We start from the raw sequence: 21,218 nt of genomic DNA, 5'->3' as shown, positions 1-21,218 counted from the left end.
AGTCCCATCACCATGATTTGAGCCTCAATTTGTGATCATATTGACCCCACCGGATTAAGGTAATGATTAGGGAGAACTGAATTTCAAAAAATCACTCATAAAATACACTGGAAAAAAAAGTTCTTTGAATTTACTTGATTTTAATGTGTACATCGGTCCCACATGATCTGAACGTGGCCAACCGACATACTTTTCCTCTTCCTCTCAGTTAATTATTGCTTGTTAAACTAAAGTATCTCATTCACGTTCGACTGTTCAAAATAATCATGTTGACTCAACATGATATTTTTAAGTTACTGTAATACCAATTTATTGTGTAAAACCATTAAAAAATAATCATGTTGCTTTAAAATGATATTTTTAAGTTATTGTAATGAAAATATATAAAGACTGCTCAAAAGAATCATGTTAATTCAAATGTTTTTCAATTACCTCAATACCTATTAATTGTATAGAGTTTAAGTAATTTCAACATGTCCAGGGTACCTGATTTTCAAGAGCAGTTCTAACTTGATTTTTAATTGCTAGTATAATTTGATTGATGATTACTTGTTACTCAGCTCTATAAAAATGTGTTGTTAATACCATTTCTATGTTTTAGTGAGAGCATACAATCATACATTTCAAAAATGTTTGTAACAAAGACGAGGCAAGAGGTCAGAGTAAAGTACAAACATTTTGCTATATTTAACTGCAAAACTTGCAGAACATACAAATACCTGACCCAAAAGGAATCAGTGCTGTACTGTAAACCCCACATCAACAGCAGTGGATTCATATACACAAATACAAATGCCAAGTACAGGTAGCTGTTTTCACAGTGGACAACAACATAATATAATTATGCATAAAGTGCATGGATTGACAATGCCAATGTAACAGTGCCTTAACAGTTTTCAAAGCATCAATAGTAGGGTTTGGTGATTAACTGAGAGGACAAGCTTCACTGTCCTCTGTATGTTTGAACCCATCTCACAAACACAGAGCTGAGAGATGTAATCCCTGCAGTCAATTTATGTCAAAGTATTTAAGGAGAATGGTGGATGGCAACCATTACAAGTGTGACTGAACTTTTCAAAAGTCTGTGTCGATGAAATTTACTGCAATATCATGAAATATGCCAAGCAGAAAGGAGTTGCAAATGTAGACACTTTCTTTGAAACAAACAGTGTTATCAATTCCCTATTTTCTGACTGACAGGCTGCAGGGAAACAAAACAGTGCTTGAGAGGGAAGCAGGGAGAATTTTAGAATTTACCTAATTTTCTATATACTTTTTTTTCTGAACAAGAGAGGATAAAGTGGCCAAAAGAAATACACACCATCGGGTATCAGCCCTGAATTACCAGCACCGTAAAAAAAAAAAGGGCATACATATATATTTAGGCAAATACTTGAAGTAAGGTCATATACAGTACAGGCCAAAAGTTTGGACACACCTTCTCATTCTTTGCATTTTCTTTATTTTCATGACTATTTACATTGTAGATTCTCACTGAAGGCATCAAAACTATGAATGAACACATGTGAAATAACTGAAAACATATCTTATATTCTAGTTTCTTCAAAGTAGCCACCCTTAGCTCTGATGACTGTTTTGCACACTCTTGGCATTCTCTTGATGAGCTTCAAGAGGTAGTCACCTGAAATGGTTTCCTAACAGTCTTGAAGAAGTTCCCAGAGATGCTTAGCACTTGTTGGCCCTTTTGCCTTCACTCTGCGGTCCAGCTCACCCCAAACCATCTCGATTGGGTTCAGGTCCGGTGACTGTGGAGGCCAGGTCATCTGGCGCAGCACTCCATCACTCTCCTTCTTGGTCAGATATCCCTCACACAGCCTGGAGGTGTGTTTGGGGTCATTGTCCTGTTGAAACATAAATGATGGTCCAACTAAACGCAGACCGGATGGAATGGCATGTCACTGCAGGATGCTGTGGTAGCCATGCTGATTCAGGTTGCCTTCAATCTTGAATAAATCCCCAACAGCGTCACCAGCAAAGCACCCCCACACCATCACACCTCCCCCTCCATGCTTCACAGTGGGAACCAGGCATGTAGCATCCATCCGTTCACCTTTTCTGCGTCGCACAAAGACATGGCGGTTGGATCCAAAGATCTCAAATTTGGACTCATCAGACCAAAGCACAGATTTCCACTGGTCTAATGTCCATTCCTTGGGTTTCTTGGCCCAAATAAATGTCTTCTGTTTGTTGCCTCTCCTTAGCAGTGGTTTCCTAGCAGCTATTTGACCATGAAGGCCTGATTCACGCAGTCTCCTCTTAACAGTTGTTGTAGAGATGTGTCTGCTGCTAGAGCTCTGTGTGGTATTCATCTGGTCTCTAATCTGAGCTGCTGTTAATTTGCGATTTCTGAGGCTGGTGACTCAGATGAACTTATCTTCAGCATCAGAGGTGACTCTTGGTCTTCCTTTCCTGGGGCGGTCCTCATGTGAGCCAGTTTCGTTGGAGCGCTTGATGGTTTTTGCGACTGCACTTGGGGACACATTCAAAGTTTTTGAAATTTTCTAGACTGACTGACCTTCATTTCTTAAAGTAATGATGGCCACTCATTTCTCTTTACTTAGCTGATTGGTTCTCGCCATAATATGCATTCTAACAGTTGTCCAATAGGGCTGTCAACTGTGCATCAACCTGACTTCTGCACAACACAACTGATGGTCCCAACCCCATCAATAAGGCAAGAAATTCCACTAAGTAACCCTGACAAGGCACAGCTATGAAGTGAAAACCATTTCAGGTGACTACCTCTTGATGCTCATCAAGAGAATGCCAAGGGTGTGCAAGGCAGTCATCAGAGCTAAGGGTGGCTACTTTGAAGAAACTAGAATATAAGAGATGTTTTCAGTTATTTCACACTTCTTTGTTAAGTACATAATTCCACATGTGTTCATTCATAGTTTTGATGCCTTCAGTGAGAATCTACAATGTAAATAGTCATGAAAATAAAGAAAATGCGAAGAATGAGAAGGTGTGTCCAAACTTTTGGCCTGTACTGTACATTCTTAAGTATATTCAGTAAAACCAGAAAAACACAGTGAATTTTCAAGTGCAAAAATAGAATATAACATATAATGATAACACTGTTTCAAAGAAAGTGTCTACATTTGCAACTCCTTTCTGCTCGGCATATTTCATGATATTGCAGTAAATTTCATTGACACAGACTTTTGAAAAGTTCAGTCACACTTGAAATGGTTGCCATCCACCATTGTCTGTCTGGTCTTTTCACTGGACGAGTCTATTTTTCAAAGCAAGTGCTTTGTTGGAAAGTTTTCCTTTGTCCAGTTCCATGAATATCTTTTGCACTACCTCAAAAGTGTAGCGGAGGCCAGCAGGGTAGCTGAGGTTCAGGGTGTACATCAGTCCGAACAGCATGGCAACAGCCAGTGCTGTGTTGTCCAGATCTTGTAGCACCTTGATGCCTTCAAGGACAACCACAATGTCGTCTGGCGCATCACTTGAAACGTGCTCTTTAAGAACACAGATTCCAACAGTGGTGTCTTCAATAGCCTCATTGATGGCATGTTCATCCATGCCCTGTAAAAGACAAAAGGTAGGCAAGTAAGGCCAATTAGCAAGAACTCACAGAAAGTCTTGAATTTGTTACATTATTTTAACCAGCAACAAAGCAAAATTTAATTTAATTTATAATGGTATGAAAGAAAAGATTTTAGTTATTTTTCAAAATTATAATCAATACATTTTTACCTTATCAATTAACCATTTCAGCCCTTGTGATCAAGTAGGAGAATATGAGAAGAGTGGAGGGCAAAAATAAGAACTTATTCATGTACATACCACATATTCCTGCAGCAGGTTTTCAGGATCCTCACCCATGTAGATACAGAGTCCCTTAATGATACACTCTCGTCCAGCATCTACATCGTCACACTGAAACAAAATATATAATTGGAAGGATGAATAGAGGAAAATGTCAAAACTGAAACAAAAAGATTCAAATATTAAAAAAGAAAGCCATAGTACAATTTGTGTGCCCTTCTTTCCAATGAATTAAATGGCAACTAAGACATTCTACAATTTTCTACAATTCTATGTACACTCCTCAGTTTCACCTCATAAGGGTACTAAAATCTTAATGTTTCACAAAAACATAATTGTCAACATTTCTAGGTTTTTCATGTCTTGTATACTTACATTAACAATTTGTGCTGTGATTGTTTTGAGCTTTTCCCCTAGCTGTCCTCCTCTCTTTTTGAACAGTCTCGTCAAGTTGTCAGAGAAGAGGTCGAGCTGAGACAGGAACTTTGATTGAAGCGGGATGGTGGTGATTCTCTTGAATTAAGCATTGATCTGAAAAACAGTTAAAAAGGGGGAAAAAAAGGGGGAAAAAAAAGTTTAATCAGTGAACTGCACCAAATAATTCACCATCACATATACAGAAAATAAAGACAGATAGTACACCACCACACATATAGGCAGTCTGCCAGTGAACCAAATTTCTTTATTAAAGTATGTTCAAGATTAGAAAAAAAAAAAAAATAGTAAGAGATAAGACTTACCTCACTGACATCAAACAGTGCAGGCCACCTCGCCATGAAATCCTCCACCATTGGTGCATCACGAACAACTTCATGTCTCCTGTGAGCAAATGTTTTTTCCATCTTGAGTTTCACAACCTCTCTGTTGTTCCTCTTCTTTACATCCATGAGAAGAGCTTTCTGCATGGCCTCCATACTCTCCTCAGTTTCTCCTAATGGGTATGTTGGACAAAAATTCACCTCTGCTTTCTTTGCCTTTTTCACACCAAAGGCTGCACTGCACCTTCCTGCAGGTTTGTTTTTTAAAGAGTTCACGGTCACCTCTGGGCAGCCAAGTTTTCTCAGGTGTGTGCGGTAGTTTGACAGTTTGTATTTTAAACTGGTCTTCCATCCACCATATCCACTGGAGGATCCTTTCTCGGTTAAACATGGATGTGCCTTGATAAGACTCTGGGCTACTTGTTCCATCTCTTTATCACTGACATAGACTTTGTACTGCACAATTTCCTGGACTAAACCATCAAGTATGTCTGACTTTAACTTGGGATCAGGAATGAGTACAGTGCCGTTTTGAGAATAGACTAAACTTGCCTGTCCAAGTTTTAATTCAGCGTCGTAGGAGAACTTGGGCACATGGAAGACAGCCGGCCAAGAGGACTGGGAGTTTGTAGACTCATTCGATGAAAGCACATCTGTATCCACGGATCCATTTGACAGCAAAGACGCTGCAAAACTTTGCTCTATGAGCTTCTGTAAGTCCTCAGTATGAGACTGACTATTTGAAGGAATGTTAGTGTCTGACTGCTCAACACTAACCTGACAAATTTCCTCTGGTTCATCAAAAGATGATATCCTGGTTAAAACTACACCAGGTTTAAAATCAGCTAATGTGTGATGGCAGTGTTTTCGGTTTTTGTGAGATTTAAAAGTACAATAAATGTTTGTTTTAAAGTCACAGCGTAGAAACATACAATTGACTGTCTCATTTCTCTTTAAATGTGCGTTTATGTGCGCAAAATAATCCCTTTCTGACGCTAAATCACTACAAGCACAAAGATGACAACTAAATATTGCTTTCTCTTTACATGCAACTCCTCTAGAGTGGATTTTGCTTTGATGGACAATAAGTGCATTCCACGTCTTAAAGGTGCATGGACAGTGCAGATATGTACATGGAAAGCGAGAACTACGTCCAAAATGTGGATGCTTTAATTTGTAATGATGCAAAAGCTTAGACCTACTAGAAACAGTTTCTGTGCATGCCTTACCACTCCACATTCACACCACCTAACCTGTAACACAGATTAGGAATGTCATTAGTCTCATGACTGAATCTCCAATTTGCAAAATCGATATTAACAAAATATCAGCCGCACAATCATAAGTCAAAACCCATGATGTACAAATGCTTTAATTTCAAATTGACAGGTCTTATACGGAAGCGTATTGCATTCACAAAAAAAAAATAATTTTGGCTCTGTTTTTCTGAATTAATGAGATAATTATCTCATAATTACGAGAAAAAATAAGTTAAAAAAAAAAATCGGTGCTGTTTTTCTGAGTTTATGAGATACTGTTTCCTGAAAAAAAAAAAAAGCTCTGTTTTTCTGAGTTTGAGATACTGTTTCCTGAAAAAAAAAAAAAAAAAAGCTCTGTTTTTCTGAGTTTACGAGATACTGTTTTCGGGGAAAAAAAAAAAAAAAAAGCTCTGTTTTTCTGAGTTTACGAGATACTGTTTTCCGGGGAAAAAAAAGCTCTGTTTTTCTGAGTTTATGAGATACTGTTTTCCGAGAAAAAAAAAAAAAAAAAAAAAAAGCTCTGTTTTTCTGAGTTTACGAGATACTGTTTTCCGGAAAAAAAAAAAAAAAGCTGTTTTTCTGAGTTTACGAGATACTGTTTTCCGGAAAAAAAAAAAAAAGCTGTTTTTCTGAGTTTACGAGATACTGTTTTCCGGAAAAAAAAAAAAAGCTCTGTTTTTCCTGAGTTTACGAGATACTGTTTTCTGAAAAAAATAAAATGTGGCTGTGTTTCTCTGTCAGTGGGACAGTGGTCCCTGGTCCAGGCAGGAGCTCCTTCTATCTGTGCTGCTGAAAGCCTCTCGGGGGAGCGTGAAGTTGTTTCCGTTCTCGTAACCGGTTCCGATTACGGATCATGGAACTAGTTTCGTTCACAGAAATCAGAACCAAGCCCCGCTTTGTGCACGGATCAAGCCCTTCAACCACACCGGCGCTCAGAGCCTGTAACCCGGCTTCCTGACAGGGCACGACCGCGGTGATGGGAGTTGGCATTAATGAAGTCAAATAAAATGACATTCACCAGCATTAAAGAAAATATACACAGCAGAAGAGTGCAAATGTGGATTCATTTATTTGTCGGACCTGATGGAAAGCATTAGTCAGAACTAGATCCATGGAGGAGCGGCTTGGTGTACTGGTTTGTCCCCCCCCAATAACTTTCCATCAGGTCCAGGCGGACAGCTATCCGCTCCCCGGTGTGTAAGCCGGACTGGAGCGGGTGGACGGAGCAGCTCAACTCAACAGAACAGCGGCGCTCGGAGCCTGTAGCCCGGCACCACGACGCGGTGATGGGAGTTGGCATTAATGACTACTACCACTACTAGGACTCCTGCCATGGGGCGGGTGTCCCGTCCCCGTGCATTGGGCCGACCAGGTGAACCAGTGTTGTCCATCGCTGGTGGTCTTGCTCCAGCTGCTCTGCGTCCTCCATGGTAACTCCATGTTGTTGGATGCGATGGACAACACTGGTTCACCTGGTCGGCCCAATGCACCGGGACGGGACACCCGCCCCATGGCAGGAGTCCTAGTAGCGGATAGCTGTCCGCCTGGACCTGATGGAAAGTTATTGGGGGGGGACGAACCAGTACACCAAGCCGCTCCTCCATGGATCTAGTTTTGACTAATGCTTTCCATCAGGTCCGACAAATAAATGAATACACATTTGCACTCTTCTGTTGTGTATATTTTCTTTAATGCTGGTGAATGTCATTTTATTTGACTTCATTAATGCCAACTCCCATCACCGCGGTCGTGCCCTGTCAGGAAGCCGGGTTACAGGCTCTGAGCGCCGGTGTGGTTGAAGGGCTTGATCCGTGCACAAAGCGGGGCTTGGTTCTGATTTCTGTGAACGAAACTAGTTCCATGATCCGTAATCGGAACCGGTTACGAGAACGGAAACAACTTCACGCTCCCCCGAGAGGCTTTCAGCAGCACAGATAGAAGGAGCTCCTGCCTGGACCAGGGACCACTGTCCCACTGACACAGAGAAACAGAGCCACATTTTATTTTTTTTTCAGAAAACAGTATCTCGTAAACTCAGAAAAACAGAGCTTTTTTTCTTTTTTTTTCCAGAAAACAGTATCTCATAAACTCAGAAAAACAGAGCTTTTTTTTTTTTTTTTTTTTCGGAAAACAGTATCTCATAAACTCAGAAAAACAGCGCTTTTTTTTTTTTTTTTTCCGGAAAACAGTATCTCATAAACTCAGAAAAACAGAGCTTTTTTTTTTTTTTTTTTTCCGGAAAACAGTATCTCGTAAACTCAGAAAAACAGAGCTTTTTTTTTTTTTTCAGGAAACAGTATCTCATACACTCAGAAAAATAGCGCCGATTTTTTTTTTTTTTTTTATTAACTTATTTTTTCTTGTAATTATGAGATAATTATCTCATTAATTCAGAAAAACAGAGCCAAAATTATTTTTTTTTGTGAATGCAATACGCTTCCGTAGTCTTATGTACAAGGTCTTACAGTTTTCTACTGATGAGGTCTTGTTTAAAAAGACTATTTGAGGATCAAAATAATCAATTATTTTGGGAACTGTATATGTAAAAGGTAATTAAAAAAAAAAAAAATAAATAAATAAAAAAGCTAATCAAGGGCATTCACATCAACACAAAGGAAACTTGACAGCACTTACGACTATGAAGCCTTTAAGAGTGTATCTTGTACAAACAGGATGACAGACCTGTAAAGGAAAAATGATTTAAGATCAGTTGGCTGAACTTAGTGGACTACTTAATTAATAATAACTAGATCTCACAAATATAACAAGACAAAAACTTTTAAGTATTTTCTGTAATAAGATGCAATACTGGACACAATGCAAATTATCATCAAGTTTATACCATTAAGAATACTGCTTCATCCATTTGAAACTTTGTGGCTTTATAGAAGTATGAAAGTGAGAGGAGATGATAAGAAAACGGGCATTAACATCGACATCGGGTTTCCCATTAAATTTATTTTTCAAAACATGGCGGCCCCCACATTTTTATTTTCCGTGCTATAGTTTCACGTTGTCATCCCCTGCTTAATAACCCGCCTGCGACATGAGTGCGCGGCTTACACACAGGACAAATGGTGTACCAACTCATTCTCTCACCCTAATCACTCTCTAGCATGCATAATGGCCGCGGGCCGCTGAAGCAGCAGTAAAAACGTCAGGAAACCCAACAAGAGGCTGACTAAAACAGCTGCTATATCACCATGGAGGGTCAGAGGGAACGTTAGCTGGCAACTGTTAGCATGACCTTAGCTTAGCTTAGATGCGCGCACATGCACACAAACTCTCTTTCTCTTTGTTACCAACACTTGCACATGCACACCGTCTGCGAGCTGCCTGTTAGAGGGCCGGGGAAATCCCCAGAAAAGGCGGACTTACAGCTGCTAAATTACCCCTGTGGGGGGACCATGAGGGGTGAAGGGAACTTTAGCTAGCGACTGTTAGCATTGCGGTTAGCTGGGTAGCTAAAAAGCTAAATAAATATACATAAAGGACTAGGCAGACTGTCACATAGTGTAAGAAAATAAGCACTGAAAACCTTAACACAAGCATGAATGAACAGTAATGAACTTACTTATTCAGTAATTCAGTCTCTGCTGGTTGCCTCGTGTACCTGTAGAGGTAGTGCACTCCTGAACTTGCCGCGGCCAAGGACACACCAATTAACGGCAACACCCCCCCTCTTCTTCCTGTAAGTTTTCAAAGTTGCATTAGCTCCACCTTCTGCTGTGGATGCCCAACAATAGTCATTTTATTTCCGGTGGTGAACGAACATGATTCAATTGATTTTACATTTTTAATTCAGTCACTTTCAGTTAATACAAAAGAAACTACTAAATTTGACATTTCTTAAAAACAAATGAAGACTATGTGATCAAATCATGTTCACAGCAGGAATATGATTTAAATGTGTTGCATATATTAACTTCATTTTTGTAAATTGAAAGACACACCATTTCCATTTTTTTCAGTGTACTACAAATCACCTGTAAAAGCCTGGCTACGTCTGACCATAGGAATGAAGTGATTATGCTAAGCTAGGCTAAGCTAAGCTAATGGTAGGGCTGTGAGAACAAGGCAATCGGTGCACTGCAGTGCAAACTGATTTGCCCACTTATCGAACTCATTAGTGCATGACGAATTAATAAAAAAACAGGTGGTGAACTATTCCTCCAGAGATTTAGAGGCTGGTAGATCCCATCAGAATAGCCCACTGGAACGGTTTGGGTTGACTATACTCACTGCATATTCTTCTGCCAGAGCAGAATGTGTGCGTCATCGCGACAGGACAAGACAACGAGCATGTGCAGAATGGAAGGAATAAAGTCCAAACGGAATAAAGGGTTTACATGTCCGAGGAATAATTTAGACCGGATTCAAAAGCGGATTAAACCAGTGACTTTATTCTGGTTTAAATTTAATCCGAACTTTTCTTTTTCAACTGGAATAAAGTGTTTACATGGGCATCTGAAATAGGATCTAACCTTTAATCAGATTAAACCAGGAATAAAAGTTGTCATGTAAACACACAGAGTGAGAAAGCCACTGTGGAAGAAAATTCATATTAGATCTTGACTAGAGTTTGCCAAAATGCATGTGGAAGAGTTGCTGAGTTGCTTGGTGTGTTCCACTGTCTTCATGGCGCACTGGTAGCAAGGAATACTGATGGACCAGTCTGTGGACCTTCCACACACAGGTGTTTTATTCCTCAATCACTTGAGACACACCCACACCACTCAGGTGATCCTCATTTCACTAATTGTGAGACTATTGGCACCAATTGGATGGACCTCGATTGAATTTAGACCATTAAATTTAAAGGGGGATGAATAATTATTATGCAAACAATTATTTTTCTACATACATTTTTCTTTAACCCTTTCATGCATACTGGTCACTACAGCAGACAGCTATTCACAGCTGTTCTCTTGTATATTCATGGGTTTTGTTGTTTTAGTTCCATATCAGCCAACACAGTGGATGCTTATGTATCATTCCATCCACTGTAATTCATACCATCAGTGTAACTTTGCTGTTCTATATAAACCGGATCTGCAGTAACATTAGGGATGGGAATCGAGAACCGGTTCTTTTTGAGAACTGGATCCCAGTAGCTCGATTCCTTGGAATCGTTTGTCTGCCTGCTTAACGATTCCGCGTGTCAATTCTGCCTTTGTTGTGCATGCGCGATGACGTCACACGTACACTGCATTGTTTTGGTCAGAGCGTAGCCAACATGGTGTTCAGGCAGAAACGGTCTAAAAAGACGACACCAGGTCCACTTACTTGGAACACTTGCAAAGCTTCCATGTCTTCAAAAGGGTGGAATCCCTCCAATATGCTCAAACATTTGTCCACAGCATGTGATTCATTTACAGGAACGTCACGTATTTGATACGCTACTTAGCGATGCTTGTGAATGTAGCAGCAGAGTGAATGCCGGGCCCAGTTCCGGTTCCAGCAACAAACGTCGTATCCCCTTAAATACAAGTTTCCGAAGGTAGGGGAAAGGAAATGAGGTGCACAACAACGGGAGACGACCCAAGTTGAACTGATTCATGTGGCAATAGAGGAATTAGTGAAGCATCTTAAGTTTCACTTTCACTGCATGCTACCCCCCGTACCCAGCCCGGCGTTAACTGTTGTTATGTTCTGTTATTATTATTATTATTTGTACATATTGTATATGTTATATTTTCTGTGCAGAGAGGGAAATATAAAACACAGTTCATGCAAACACACCTGTTTGTACTCTTTTATTCCTTCACCCAATGAGAATCGATAAGGAATTGGATCGGTAAGCAAAATCGATAATAGAATCGGAATCGTTAAATTTTTATTGATTCCCATCCCTAAGTAACATGTTTGAGTGTTGAAGGGGTGGGATTAAATAAATTATACTTCCTTCCACTCCTTTCTGAATGTGCAAATGAAGTCATGTATATGTATAAGTTTTGTTTTTGTTTGTTTTCTTCCATGACCTTTTACTTCCTGTTTTATTTCTAAGGATTAAGTAAGATTACTTTGTCTTTTTGCATATTCGAAATAAACTAAACTAAAAAAAAAATCATTTGTTATTGTTACTAAACTGCAATTAACAGTTTTTTTTTTTTTTTTTTTTGCATATTCTCTCCATGAATTGAGTAATGACTAGTATTAGATTTTGTTAAAATGGGAGAAAACAGCAGATTAGCTGCATTAAAAATGTTTGATTTCATAGTTTTCACATGATATATCAGTAAATCCACTTTTTTTTTTGCTTCAAAAATTATACGCATGGTGTCAAGCGGACATTTTTGGAACTCCATGAAAAATAGGTTAATTGACTTCGTAGAAATTTGTTCTCACCAATTGGCACCGATTGGATTGGGCTCTATGGAATTAGACTATTAAATTTAAAAGTGGGTGTTTCATTATGCAATTATTTTTCTTTATATATTTTTGTTCCATTGACATTACTTTGTAAAAATCTGTTTTCACTTTGACATTATAGAGTTTTTTCCAATATATTTTTGTGTGGAAAAAGGCCAAATTTTATTGACCATGACTGATTTATGAAGCCAATAAAAGGGTAAAACATCCAAGGGGGTGAGTACTTATGATAGGCACTGTAGATCTTATGTGTTTTTCTGGAGCTACTACTGCATTTGACGGTATATCTGTGACTGTAGGGATATGGCTGTTATGTCTGTGATGGTTCTTTTAAATCACTAGTTTGTTTGTGAAGATGTGCATTGAGTCATTACTGGTAAGAGCCAAGGGAATGGTAGGTTTGACAGAGCTGTGGCTTTCTGTCAGCTTCACAACAGTGCTGAAAGGGAACCTGGGATTGTTCTCTCCTTTTTCCTCTATTAAAGAAGAACAGTGGGCGGTTTTGGCGTTATGAGAGCTTTTTTATATGTTATGAAACTGTCTTTCCTGGCTGGGTGAGTGTTATGCCTGGCCTTGGGAACCGGAGCACAACAAAGAGTGAATCCCCTCTTTACCCACTTGCATAGAAAACCAGCACCAGAACTCCAGTGGGGTCCACACATATAATAATTTATTGTATAAAAATGGTAGTAAAAGGTGCCAGGGTGAATACAGCCAAGGTAACATGTACTTGTAACTGCTAGTGAAAAAAAAAAACTCACTCCTGAAACATAAAGGCAAGGCAAATTTATTTGTATAGCACCATTCATACACAATTCAAAGAGCTTTACAAAGGCATAGAAACACATAAAATTACACAGGACAATAGCAGAGTAAAACATGAAAGAAAAGGAAAGTGCACAAAAGATGGTCCACTCTGGCAGTCCCCCCCCCCCCCCCCCTTACCTGTCTCGTCATGAAGGCAATTTGCTACTTGCAACCCTAGGGACTCAAAGAATCCCAGAAGCTCAACCGGTTGTTCACAGCTTCTCTGCAAACAGCGGGTTAACCCTGCTGTTCCGGATCTGAAAAACATTGAAGCCCAATCCGGTTGTTCCCCCTGCACAGACCGTGAAACCCTGGCAACAGCTCAAACTACCTGTTAGCACCTTTAACCTCCTAAGGCCCAGGAAATGTCAGCAAAGTACAAGCTTTTTCTGTTTCTTATTAAATAAGCATCTATGATGGAAACATCAGGATGCAACAGTTTTTTTTAGATGCAGTTTTTAAATTTTTTTATGAAATGTCCTTTGTGGTGGACAGTTTTCTTTTCTTTTTTTTTTTTTTTTTTTTTTTTTGTATAAAGTTGTGAAACTCTTGTCCACAAATGTGGAAAAAAAAAACCCATAGCTGGGTCTTAGGAGGTTAAACCTGGTATATACACTACAAACAAAAAGTTAAGGATATTTCTTTTATTTTGTCTTTTTTTTTTTGTCATTTTTGCCATTTGTAAATAAAACTATGTCTGGTCATTAAAAAAATGTGTTTCACTTCAATTCACACACACATTAAAAAAAGTGCTGTGCAAGAATCCCAACCGAAAAAATAGCCGAAAAATTAAAAATATACTTATTGTTTGTAGTGTATACCACACAAAAACCTGGTATATATACCCTTGGTTGCTGTAAAGGGCTGGTAAACATGACAAATTCATGGGGCCCAGCATTTGCAGGGAGCCCAGGGGATGTAGGTTAGAAGAATAGAAATTTTCATGTAAGCTCCGAAATAAAGAAGAGGCATAGACGCCAGGAGTCGGACGTTAAAAGTTAAGTTTTACTTTTGTTTTTCATATCTGTTGCAGTTGTAACGGTTGAAACACACTCCTAGTTCTTACATTCCGTTTTTAAACACCCCCCCCCTCTTTTCTGAAGGGCCCACAACATATACCTTCCATGGGGTCCAAAATTGGTGGCAGCGCCCCACTATATACCACACACTTTTTAAACCTGAGTAGCGAAAACAAAGAAATTAAAACAAAAATTAGAGAGAGTTAAAACAAAAGCTAAAACAGTCTTGATTAAAATGAAGAATTTAATGTTAAATCAGTCAAAACAGTTAAAACTGTGAGTTGCAGTGCAGGTTAAAAAAAAAAAAAAAAAACTGTAACCCAAGGCAGCTGTAAACAAATGAGTCATTAGCCTTGATTTAAAAGAACTGAGAGTTTCAACAGAGAAGAAACATGTAACAAATCAAATGGCTTCACACTCCTGCAACTACCAGGACTCAAATTCTGCTAAATCCCAGTAGATGTAACCACATGCACAACACAGGATCCCAACAAATGGAGAAGGAGAGAACAACAAGCCACAGCTGTCATGTGATGGCATCCTTTCAAAGGGCATGTCATTAGCCTTCATCCAACTGGCCGCTGCTTCAGCATAAAATACACAGCCGAACAGAAAAATACAAATTGTGACCTCGGGGTTATAACAGTGAGGGTCTGCTAAATTGGAGGAGAACCCCTTCTTTCCAGCCTTGAAAATGACTCCTTTACAATGCATGACTGAAAATTCTGCCATGCAGCTTGCCTCGTTCAATTCGTCACTTTATTTTTTAGAAGAACAGTAATGTCTTGGACTGTATGTAGTGAAGCAGTAGTACTTGCAAGAAAACTGTCGGCCATTTTATCAGCCCATGACTTTGAATTAACCCATAAAGACCCAGTGCTACTTTTGTGTCAGTTCCAAATGAATTTTTCTGTATTTTTAACCTTTCCTAAGTGATTTATCACCACTTACTCTAATATCATCCTCTGTATTTTGCATTTTAAGTGAAAATCTGGTATTTTCCTTTATTTAATGTACTGATTTTATAGATGTTCATTGAAGCTCAGACTAAGGGTGAAGGTTTTTATATCCAAAACAGAGAAAACTGAAGAAAAGGATCAGTTTTTCTCTAAAATATATCACTAACTAAACAAAAACCCAGTGTTTCCATCCACTGTCATTGATCCAACTCCATGGGTTTTACTGGTGAATCAATGATGTAGAAGATGACCGTGTTTCTATGGTAACTACGAAAACCTCTAAATGTCCAAATGGGTCATATCTGATGACCATGAAAAGATGACAAACTGCATTTTACACCAATTATTTACATGGACTGATAAGATTAATGGATGAACAGATATTAAACAGTTTATATCGGTGAATGATTTTGGTTGGTGGATGTTTGGGTCTTTATAGGTTAACTGATGGTGGAATAATTAGTTTGAATTTGGTCACAGTATTCAGTTCAACAGCCATCGCAGTTCAGTCAGGACCGCTTCTGTCAAGTTCTGTAATATAGATTGTCTACAAATCTTATATTTGTTTGTTTGTTTTATTTCAAGTATAAACATTTAAAACCAAAAACAACAAAGAAAAACATAAAAAACAAGTGTTCAGAGAACACAAACCTCTGCCAAGCACCCCGAACGGTGTGCATGTGTGGATCGACTATTTCTTTTTAAATTAAACACTTTCAAGGTTGTTCCATACAGCAGAAAAAGTTGAAGCTTGGTACCAGTCATGTGTATGTCAAATTATATTAAATTCCAATATTTGTTGAGTTATAATAAAAAATGTGTCGTAAATGGGATTTTCAGTGTTAAATTGAAATGTCCACAGAGTCCACATTCCACAGTGGATGTGGACAATTTTGTGCCAGATACAAGATATTGTGATATTGTTATAAGCCACTGGTGTATCAAATTCGAGGCTAATCGGAGTCATTTTGAATTTTTGTATGAATTTTCGAAAAATTGATCAATGATGAGAGATAGGAAAATTTGAGATTTTGTGACCTTGTTGTGACCTTGAACTTTGGCCTACTTGGCCCAAAATTTAATGGGCTCGTCCCAGGGCCTAGGTCTATCTGTGGGTAAAATTTGGTAAAGATTGTTGTAATAGTTTTACTGTAAAGTTGCTAAAAAAACAAACAAGCAAACAAACACGAAAACAAACACACAAAGCAAAGTGATCACAATACCTCCTGGAGGAGGTAAAAAAAAAAAAAAAAACATTCAGAAAGGAGTGGGATGAAGTTTAACTTATATACTCCCGCCCCCTTACCGTAACTTAACAAATCTCATACATGTCCAAATAAATTCGAACCAATCCTGCACAAAACACAAAAAAATTCTACATATGAAAAATAAACTCTGCCCATTTCATCTTTATATTATAAAAGGGAAGTGGAATCTGTTTGTGTGTGTCTTGGGCATCACATAAAATCTGGATAGAGCTGACTGCTGCAGTTTGACATTCATATGTATTTCTGGTCAAGTAAGAGACTAGCAAAAACGGCAAGTTGATAGGACCAATATTTTGGGAGATATTAGTAATTTTTGAATATAATAGCCTGACAATCACGGTGCAATGCCCAGAGTGCTTTGGCGGTGACTGCTGGAAAAATGCAGTACAGCATGCACGAACGCACAGCAAATATCTGTGCTGGGGGACTGGGATACTGCCCTTCAGGGTAAGGATGTGGATAGTAGACACCCCCACCACCACCACATCCCATCCTCAGTATTGACAATGATGAAGTCCAGGAGGTGGAAGATAACTATCACTGTTCAAACAGCTGTCATCGAAATACATCAACTATCATATGTGTGACGAGATCATAAAGGATAGGACCGGGACACAAAGACATATAGATTAATGGTTCTTTAATCCCACGACTGACCTCGAACAAGGACAGCGTTAATTTTCTAATTTTGAGGTAGATTTGGATTATAGTCGAATAAAAAATAAAAATAGAACAAATACTGTTTCTTTTCTTTTTCTAACTATCTTACGACTCTGTCAGTGCAAAACAGACAACAGCAGTGGCTGTATTCCTATGTAAACAAAAAATAAACATACATAAATACATTTCTAAGCCACACTTCTCATTTTAACAGACACATTGTACAGTATACATTGGGTTTTAACTAAATAAACCTCATGAATTAACTTAATCGACACCATGAATTAACACTAGACATTAGGAATTAACTCAGATGTATATATTCAGATATCCCTTTACAAAATATGTATTTTTACAGTGATCTTAAATCAACTTACAGAACACTTTAATCACAAAACAAAATCATGTGCTCGCTTACTCCTAGCTTGTAGCTTGAAAGCAGTGGCGGCTGCTTGTCTTTCAGACAGGGGAAGCTCATTGTCGGCTTACATAAAAAAAATAAATAAATAAAAAAAAAAAAAAAAAAGAATTAAGAAAATGCTCAGTAACCTTATCGTACCAAGTAGGCGTCTTTCCCAGGGACTGGACCAGTGTCCTCTCAATATCCATCAGAGCTAGGCTGCTCAGATTGCCTTGGCCCATTGTGTTGTGGGTGTAAGACTTCAGCCTTTTTAAACTACAGATGCTCCTTTCACTCCGACCTAGCCGACAGTTTGATTGATTTAATTATCTACAAAACGATATTAAACTCGAACAAGAAATGATTAAATTATGTAGCTGAAACAAGAAAACGCTGAAATTATGTTAAATTGAAACAAGGAAGTACAATGAGTGTGTTTTATTTACAGTGCAAGAAATGAATGAGTAATTTCGTAGTAGTTTCTCCTCTTGATTTCACAGCAGAATGTGCGACGGTATTAAACTGAACTGTGTCAGTGAAGGAGGAGATCTGAAACTAGCTGTCAATCAAACGGGATTCAGCCTTTCGACCGATCCTCCAATCAGCACGTGGGATTCTGGAGTCCAGCCCGGCTGAGCTCCGCCCACAGCTCCATTCACCCCCAGAGACGCCCGGCATCCGGGGGTGGGACAACATCGTGGCATTTATCCAATTACCGTCCAGTTCTGACGCAATGAAAAAAACTGTTCCACTCAGTCCCATTGAAGCCCATAGACACCCGCAGTCTACGGACAAATGCACTGAGATCAAATGAGAAAACAGTGCAACGGGAATGTATGAGAAGTGAACAACATCGCGTCCGTTAGTTTGTGATAAAGCTGATTCTGAACAAACTCATCTTTGAGATGAACGTGTTCTAACGCATTTGTAGTCAATAAAATGTCAACACAACTGAACATATTTAACCATTTAATTTTCGTAATTTTAGGGGAAGCCGGGCTTCCCTTGCAGTCTATGAGAAATCGCCACTGCTTGAAAGCCTCACCCCTCTCCAGGACGTAGCACACACGTCTCTTTATCTCCCCTCTACATGGGTAATAACATACAGTATCATAAACAATATCTAACATCAAAAATGTCTTAAATAGGATTTTGGTAAACTATGTCTGGTCACTCACGCTGACCCACAGCAATCTCAGTCAGCTCCCGGTGCAGCAGAGATGAGAAACACACCCTCAACTGACAAGAAATCAGCACAAAGTCTTCAGTCACACATGTCTGTCAGTTGGCTCAGCTACACTTTAAACATCTAACTGTTGAGAACTCTCTCTGTGGAACACTGTTTATCTGGTTCTCTTCATACACACACTCATATGAGAAAAACACACCTTCGCCATTACTTGCGTTAGGAAGACTACTTTTCGCACGTGTTTCAAATCTCGTGTGATTTCCATATTCTCACGAGACTTTCAACCTGGCTGGCCTTAAAGTGACATTACATTTTCTACTAGGGCACAGCTGATTAAAAAAACACAGTGACCCCTATCCACTTGGCTACATATGTAAAATAATAAATATCGTGATTTACCAAACAATTTTTTGTCAGTACTTTTAAAATGTAGACTAACATCTTTTCCCAAACGTCAGCTCTCCCCAGCATAAAAACTACCACATCTAGAACCTGTTGTTCCCTACGGGTTAACACGCTAGTAACAGAATAAATAACACATCAAATATTTGGTGGTGTGGGTCTCCTTGGGGGGTTTGATGCCCTTCCTTTTTCATTCATTCATTCATTTTCTGAATCCGTATGTACTCAATAGGTCACAGAGCATATCCCAACTACTAACCGGTGAAGGTGGTGTACAGGGCTGACATATATAGATGAACAACTGTTTACACTATGGGTGACTTAGATTGATTGGTTGACCTATTATTGTCTTTGGATGGTGGGTGGAAGCCGGAGTACCAGGAGAGAACTGACATGATCAAATCATGTCAAAAGGGGGAACTAAGACATTATTTTAAATCAGATAGTTGAAGTCTTGAGTTTAATCACATATTAGTCAGTATAATGTTTTAAGATAGGATTCCTTTGTTTCACTTAGTAAGTTTTTAGGATGGTATGGGTTGGTTGTAACATCTTGGTCAGTATAACAAACTGACAGATTTATGATCACAGGACTTAAGTTTTACCTTAGGCCCACTTTTAAATACACATGCCCACATAGGATTATAAACCACCGCAGATAAGATGTAAACATACTGTCAGTATACGGTTAAACATCTGCTTGACTTAAGAGTTAGATACCTCCAGCCCAGTGGTTCCCAACCTTTTTTGGCTCGTGACCCCATTTTATCATCACAAATTTCTGGCGACCCCGACATTCAAAACGGAGACTTTTTTTTTTTTTTGCTAAAATTAATTTGTTTTTGATCATGTAATAGTTTTCTATACTATGTTGCAAATAAACGTTAATTTTACATGACATTTAAGTTATATAATGTAAATTTTTATGAGTAAGTTTAAATTTTTTAAATTTTTTTTATCAATTACTACAAATTTTAGGCAATCCCATTTGAATTCCAGGCTACTCCACATGGGGTCCTGACCCTAAGGTTAAAAAACACTGCATTAACTGCTCCCACTCCCCTTTTTAATTTGTGTGGTACAATCTGTTCTTTCTCCAACTGATAAAATCTTGCACCACAAACATCTGAAACCAGTGTTCAAGGGGTTAAACTGAAATGAGGAAAGAGGGTCTTATTTAGAGGCTCACCTGGGGTGTATATCCACCGGCAGCACCAAAGTTTGCACTGGAATAACGTCGATCCTTTTACAGTGAAACCTTGCCACTTTAGTAATTTTTTTCTTTTTGTCTTTGTTTTTTTTTTTTTAATCAATTGCTAGAAATTTCAGCAATTGATTACCCCATTTGAATTCCAGGCGACCCCACATGGGGTCCCGACCCCAAGGTTGAAAAACACTGTTCTAGCCCATTGTTGGTGACCTAACCCACCTAGCCCATTGGGTCAGCCCATTCTGTGGGGGATCAGCTTACAATGACAATAAAAGTGATGCATGCTGGAATGACTGGATCCATTTCCTGTTTGGTGTGGATCCTCAGCGCTGAGTTGTACTTTGTTTGTGGTCAGCTCCAGTCAAAATAAAATTGATAAAAATGAGACCGAAAAGAATCCTGACTTATTCTTGGAGCTGCCAACAAAAGAACACGTTAACAGAACCCACACAGATGCAGGGAGAACATGCAAAATCCACACAGACAGACCCACACTGACTTCTTATTTGCTTTGAGGCGACAGTGCTAAGTACTGCACCACCTTTCCTGTCCTTCCATGTTGCAAAAATGGAAATCCTACACAGGAAACACAGCTTCCTGCTCTTCATGAGTACACCTGGAAACCTTGGCAGTGAGAGCAGCAGTAAGAGCAGGCCTCCAATACAACAAAATGACACAGATGAAGTCAGATACAGAATTAACCCTTATAGGGAACACATTGAAATGCCCTGAAATTAAACATTTCAACCTTAGTGTGTTATTGGACATCGTCATCTACCTCCTCCTTGGTTGCCATGAAAACAGTCTCCCTCCTCATGCAATAAAACAACTGTTGTAAGGTCATAAACTGACAAAAATCACACATATTCACTATTTACAGCTTCAAAATGTCTATAAAATCTCTCTGAATCCCTGTATAATGTTACAAAAAACCAACATGCTTCTGGACTTCACTGAGGCACAGGATTGGCCCCATATTTAATGTTTGCTGAAATTACCAAAAATAGTCACTTGCAAAGCTGGATATAGGTAGCGAAAAAGTGCTGCAATGACAGCGGAAATGAAAGCTAGTTTAAGTACACGTAGTAAGTAGTTTACATATGAACTAGCATTAAAT

This window comes from Sphaeramia orbicularis, chromosome 21, assembly GCF_902148855.1.
Source record: "Sphaeramia orbicularis chromosome 21, fSphaOr1.1, whole genome shotgun sequence".
Lineage (NCBI taxonomy): Eukaryota > Metazoa > Chordata > Actinopteri > Kurtiformes > Apogonidae > Sphaeramia > Sphaeramia orbicularis.
This window is presented reverse-complemented; position numbering follows the sequence as displayed.